This window comes from Bos indicus x Bos taurus, chromosome 6, assembly GCF_003369695.1.
Source record: "Bos indicus x Bos taurus breed Angus x Brahman F1 hybrid chromosome 6, Bos_hybrid_MaternalHap_v2.0, whole genome shotgun sequence".
Lineage (NCBI taxonomy): Eukaryota > Metazoa > Chordata > Mammalia > Artiodactyla > Bovidae > Bos > Bos indicus x Bos taurus.
In genome coordinates this window covers 5,578,418-5,584,868 of record NC_040081.1, presented here as the reverse complement: position 1 = coordinate 5,584,868, position 6,451 = coordinate 5,578,418, and the positions used below count along the sequence as shown (strand labels likewise).

At 39.2% G+C, this 6,451-nt stretch overlaps 1 pseudogene; it reads right to left on the bottom strand.

Annotated features, from left to right (window-relative positions):
- Positions 1–481: 481 nt before the first annotated feature.
- LOC113894776 overlaps positions 482–6,451 on the bottom strand; it is a 31,731-nt pseudogene continuing 25,761 nt past the window's right edge.

Sequence of the window (6,451 nt, the reverse complement as noted above, 5' to 3'; positions counted from 1 at the left end):
GAATGAAAAGTATTCAGGGCAGCTGATCTAAGCTGCCCACCAAGGGCCTGAACTAGGAATCTAAAACTAGAACTCCATGCGTTACTATTGAGCCTCTATCGAACTTTGTGGCCTTTGGGTTTTTTGGCAAGCCATGATGATATTTTCCGATAATTTATCAACACATTTCACATTCATGAAGTCATTGTAGCACTGATGTAAATTTATAGCACAACATTAAATTTAATTAAACATTAAAAACAATAAGAATAAACATTAAATAAACATTAAAAATTTGACACTATGTATGTGATGGTCTGCAGGGGAAACTTGTTCAACAGTTTTATAATTGAGCTATAAAATTAGTTCAAATACTATACTTGTTTTATCAGTACCTGTCAATAAAAATGGCAGAGTATTGTCATTTGAACGTTGCAGTTCATCATTGAACATAATGAGGTGTCCCTAATGAGGGATGTGCTTTTTCCTAAAAGTCCCATTTTCATAACTTTGGGCCCTTACTGTTTAACTGCACCAGCTCCTTTTCCTGCCTTCTCCAGTTTGCAGGATGATTTGTTAGCTAGTTTCTCCAATCTCTGTTCTTTCATAACTTGATTTCTTGTTCTTTTATTTGCTTTGCTTTTATTTTCAGAATGTGGGTGGGTTGGTACCTCAGGCAGATAACTGCCATTAATCGTCTGCACTTATTAACTTGCTTTGCTCTGAGTCTTTTCTTTGATAAAGCATCGAGAGGTATTTCTACTTTATTAAATATTTGAATTTGTTTGGGCTTTGGTTATTTGACAAACTAAGAATGGTTAAATGTGAGCATATGCTACAAATGAATTCACAGTCCTGCTTCTCTTTATGCTGGTAAACTACAGAAAACATTTCTTCCTTCTCAGACTCATCAATCTCATTTACTGGCAGACCTTCATCCTCAGAGTCTTAGGTGTATTCAGCTTTACACAATTCTCTACCTTCTCTTTCATGTAACCATTTGCTTTCTACACGAATGGGACCCTCCAAACTGGCATGATCCAGAGCTCCAACCGTTCTTGGAGTACGGAATGAAGCAGGGCAAAGGCTAATAGAGTTTTGCCAAGAGAACGCACTGGTCATAGCAAAGACCCTCTTCCAACAACACAAGAGAATATTCTACACATGGACATCACCAGATGGTCGATACTGAAATCAGACTGATTACATTCTTTGTAGCCAAAGATGGAGAATCTCTATATAGTCAGCAAAAACAAGACCAGGAGCTGACTGTGGCTCAGATTATGAAATCCTTATTGCCAAATTCAGACTTAAATTGAAGAAAGTGGGGAAAATCACTGAACCATTCAGGTATGACCTAAATAAAATCCCTTACGATTATTCAGTAGAAGTGAGAAATAGATTCAAGGGATTAGATCTGATAGAGGGAGTGCCTGAGGAACCATGGATGGAGGTTTGTGACACTGTACACGAGGCAGGGGTCAAGACCATCCCCAAGAAAAAGAAATGCAAAAAGACAAAATGGTTGTCTGTGGAGGCCTTACAAATAGCTGTGAAAAGAAGAGAAGTGAAAGGCAAAAGAGAAAAGGAAAGATATACCCATTTGAATTTAGAGTTCCAAAGAATAGCAAGAAGAGAAAAGAAAGCCTTCCTCAGCAATCAATGCAAAGAAATAGAGGAAAACAATAGAATGGGAACTACTAGAGATCTCTTCAAGAAAATTCGAGATACCAAGGGAACATTTCATGCAAAGGTGGGCACAATAAAGGACAGAAATGGTATGGACCTAACAGAAGCAGAAGATATTAAGAAGAGATAGCAAGAATACACAGAAAAACTATACAAAAAAGATCTTCACGACCCAGAAAATCACAATGGTGTGATCACTCACCTAGAGCCAGACATTCTGGAATGTGAAGTCAAGTGGGCTTAGGAAGCATCACTACGAATAAAGCTAGTGGAGGTGATGGAATTCCAGTTGAGCTATTTCAAATCCTAAAAAATGATGCTGTGAAAGTGTTGCATTCAATATGTCAGCAAATTTGGAAAACTCAGCAGTGGCCACAGGACTGGAAAAGTTCAGTTTTCATTCCGATCCCAAAGAAAGGTAATGCCAGAGAATGCTCAAACTAAAGCACAGTTGCACTCATCTCACACACTAATAAAGTAATGCTCAAAATTCTCCAAGCCAGGCTTCAGCAGTGTGTGAACCATGAACTTCCAGATGTTCAAACTGGTTTTAGAAAAGGCAGAGGAACGGAGATCAAATTGCCAGCATCCGCTGGATCATCGAAAAAGCTAGAGAGTTCCAGAAAAACATCTATTTCTGCTTTATTGACTATGCCAAAGCTTTTGACAGTGTGAATTACCACAAACTGTGGAAAATTCTTAAAGAGGTGGGAATACCAGACCACCTGACCTGCCTCTTGAGAAATCTGTATGCAGGTCAGGGAGCAATAGTTAGAACTGGATATGGAACAAGACTGGTTCCAAATAGGGAAAGGAGTACACCAAGGCTGTATATTACACCATGCATTTATAAATGATATGCAGAGTACATCATGAGAAATGCCGGGCTGGATGAATCACAAGCTGAAATCAAGATTTCCAGGAAAAATATCAATAACCTCAGATATGTGGATGACACCACCCTTTTGACAGAAAGCAAAGAAGAATGAAAGAGCCTCTTTATGAAAGTGAAAGAGGAGAGTGAAAATGAAATGTTGGCTTAAAGCTCAACATTCAGAAAACTAAGATCATGGCATCTGGCCCCATCACCTCATGGCAAATAGGTAGGGAAATAGTGGAAACAGTGAAAGACTTTGTTTCTGGGGGCTCCAAAATCACTGCAGATGGTGATTGCAGCCATGGAATTAAAAGATGCTTGCTCCTTGAAAGAAAAGATATGACCAATCTGCTGCTGCTGCTAAGTTGCTAGTCATGTCCGACTCTGTGTGACCCCATGGACAGCAGCCCACCAGGCTCCACCGTCCCTGGGATTCTCCAGGCAAGAACACTGGAGTGAGTTGCCATTTCCTTCTCCAATGCATGAAAGTGAAAAATGAAAAGTGAAAGTGAAGTCGTTCAGTCGTGTCCGACTCTGTGCGACTCCATGGACTGCAGCCCACCAGGCTCCGTCCATGGGATTTTCCAGGCAAGAGTACTGGAGTGGGGTGCCATTGCCTTCTCCCATGACCAACCTAGACAGCATATTAAAAAGTGGAGACATTACTTTGTCTGTCTATTCAAAGCTATGGTTTTTCCAGTAGTCATGTATGGATGTGAGAGTTGGACTATAAAGAAAGCTGAGCACCGAAGAATTGATGGTTTTGAACTGTGGTGTTGGAGAAGACTCTTGAGAGTCCCTTGGACTGCAAGGAGATCCAACCAGTCCATCCCAAAGGAAATCAGTCCTGAATATTCATTGGAAGGACTGATGTTGAAGCAGAAATTCCAATACTTTGGCCACCTGATATGAAGAATTAACTCATTTGTAAAGACCCTGATGCTGGGAGGGATTGGGGGCAGGAGGAGAAGGGGATGACAGAGGATGAGATGGCTGGATGGCATCACTGACTCGATGGACATGGGTTTGAGTAAACTCTGGGAGTTGGTGATGGACAGGGAGGCCGGGCGTGCTGCAGTCCATGGGGTGGCAAAGAGTTGGACAGTACTGAGTGACTGAACTGATCTGAGAGCTCCAGTCTTACCATCATAACTGCTCATAATACTCAAACTGCTCATGCTGCCTATTTCTTCTCATGACTGAGAAAGTCATAGAATTCTCTACAAGATGACTTTTTATTTTGTCTTCTTTAAAAAAAAAAAAAAAGGAAAAAAACCAGCATCCTTTGACTTCACGAGGTTTGTCCTGGCAGCCAGATCATCTTCATTTGAGATTGGCATTTATAAATCAGTCATCATTTCTCCCTATCACTTTTCTTCCCATCCATATATTTCTGCTTGCTGACATTGTCATCTTCATATTTCTTTCTATTCATTCCCTCTTCTTCTCTTGTTCCTCATTAATCTGAAGGATAAAGTCACCTTCACATAGACTTTCTGGGTACCCGAGTCGAAATCATCACCAAAAGCTGCAACAATGTCAGGATCCAAATCCAGATGAGGGCCCAAAATAGGAGCTGATTTAGTTACCAGTCAGTAACTTCCTTATATTCTGTTTTAAACTCTGATGAAGGCAAATTAATTCCAGGGCCTAGAATTATCCAAGTCTCCTCTTTCTCCTCTCTCTTGTTATGTGTACTGAAGGTAATTTGGATTTAAGCATGTAGGGCCCAGATGCTTCTTTCAAATGCTGTAGGTGGTCATAATCATCATCAAAGCAGTCTTCATAACTTCCTCTGTTTTGTTCACATTCTTCATCATTTATTTTCTTTTGAGGCAACAGAACCCTCTGGGGTGATTTTACATCTGTTTGCTAAAGACTCTGACTTGAATGGACCATGTGAAAAATACATACTTTTCCTCTCTGTAAAGGACTTTTTGCCCCCATTCTGTTGCAGTGTGGGGCTAATATCAAGAACAGTGACCTGAGGGTCCCAGAGCAGGTGACACAGCTTGGAAGTGGACAAAGCCCAGATAGCACATTTCAAGGCCATATCACACATCTGTTCTTGGTCTTCAAAGTGTAGGCCTGAAGAATTGGCTCAGAAACACAATAAAAGCTACAAATATTCCATGCAGGACGGTCTAAAAACATCTAATCCCTACCTCCCACACTTTCAGGGTTAGCCAAAGCCATCAGGAGTCCTATGTTAACTGACTGTGTACCCCACTCAAGCTTGAAAGTCCACACAGCCCACAAAACCCATAAAGCCCCAGCCTTGACCCAAACACTGATTTCCCCTGCTATTTTGTTCCCTCCTTCATCCATTTCTTATTTATTTCTCAAGGTTCCCTGTCCATGTACCAAGATGTTGGAGTCTGAGTGATTTTTCCACTCCAGTTTGAATTATAGAACAGGAAGTGGGAATGACCATTTGTTAGCATTCTTCATGTTCCAACCAAATTACGTGAGGGTAGTTGTAGAGTACATGTTTTCACTTCATTTTATAGGCACTGACATATATTTCTTAATTTTTAAAGTTTTCTATAGAGATAACAATCTGAGAATTGCTTGAGAATGTTTGAGAATAATGAAAAAAGAAGAATCTTTGGTTTGATTTGGAAACAAATATTATAATTTAAAATATAATGTAGTCCATAAAAATGTGTTGTTATACATGTTTAAATAACTGATTGTGAAATGATTATTGTATAAGCAGATAGAAAATTTTATTGCTGTAAATACAAGTCGGGGTATTAAGAGCAAGAAGTTAGTATTATGAAATTCTAAGATTTGTTTTATACACACACACACACACACACACACACAATATTCTTCTTTCTTATGTTGAGATAAACCTTGAGTTTATCATGCTTTTCTTTTTGTACTTTGAAGATGTTGCTGCACTTATCTTCTAGCTTGCATTGTTTTCTGCAAGAAATCTGTCACTATCTTTATGTTTATATATTATCTTTATACTCAGGTTCCTTTTAAGATTTTTCTCTTTAGCACTAGTTTTAAATAATTTTGTTATAGTGTGCCTTGATGTATTTTTTTCTTTTTTTCTTCCATATTCCTTGTTCTTGGGGTTTTCTAAGTTTCTTGGATCTGTGAGTTTATGATTTTAATCAAATTTAGTACATTTTCAGCTGCTGCTGCTGCTGCTAAGTCACTTCAGTCGTGTCCGACTCTATGTGACCCCATAGATGTCAGCCCACCAGGCTCCCCTGCCCCTGGGATTCTCTAAGCAAGAACACTGGAGTGGGTTGCTATTTCCTTCTCCAGTGCAGGAAAGTGAAAAGTGAAAGTGAAGTCGCTCAGTCATGTCTCTTAGCAACCCCATGGACTGCAGCCCACCAGGCTACTCCATCCATGGGATTCTCCAGGCAAGAGTACTGGAGTGGGATGCCATTGCCTTCTCCCTTTTCAGCTGCTACTGCTTTATAAATATTCCCACCTCCCACCCACCCTTTTGGAGACTCCAGTTACATGCATATTTGGCTGCCTTTAGTCATCTCACAGTTAATGGATACTCTACTGTTTTCCATCCTTTTTTCTCTATATGTTTCATTTTAGGTAGTTTCTGTTGTGGTAGCTTCAAGTTTATTTTTACTTTATTTTCAGTTTGTAATTTATTAATTTCATCTCATATATTTTTCCTCTTAGACATTGTAATCTTAATCTCTAGACATTCCATTTGGGTTACATTTATATCTTCTATATTTTACTTATTTTCAAACTTTTCTCTTACTGCTTGAACATATGGAATACAGTTGTAACTGGTTTAATGTCCTTGTCTACTAATTTTATCATCTGTGTTGGTTACGATTGATTTTTTATCATTATAGATTATATTTTCCTACCTCTTTGTATGCCTAGTAATTTTTCAGTTTGATAGAAGACATT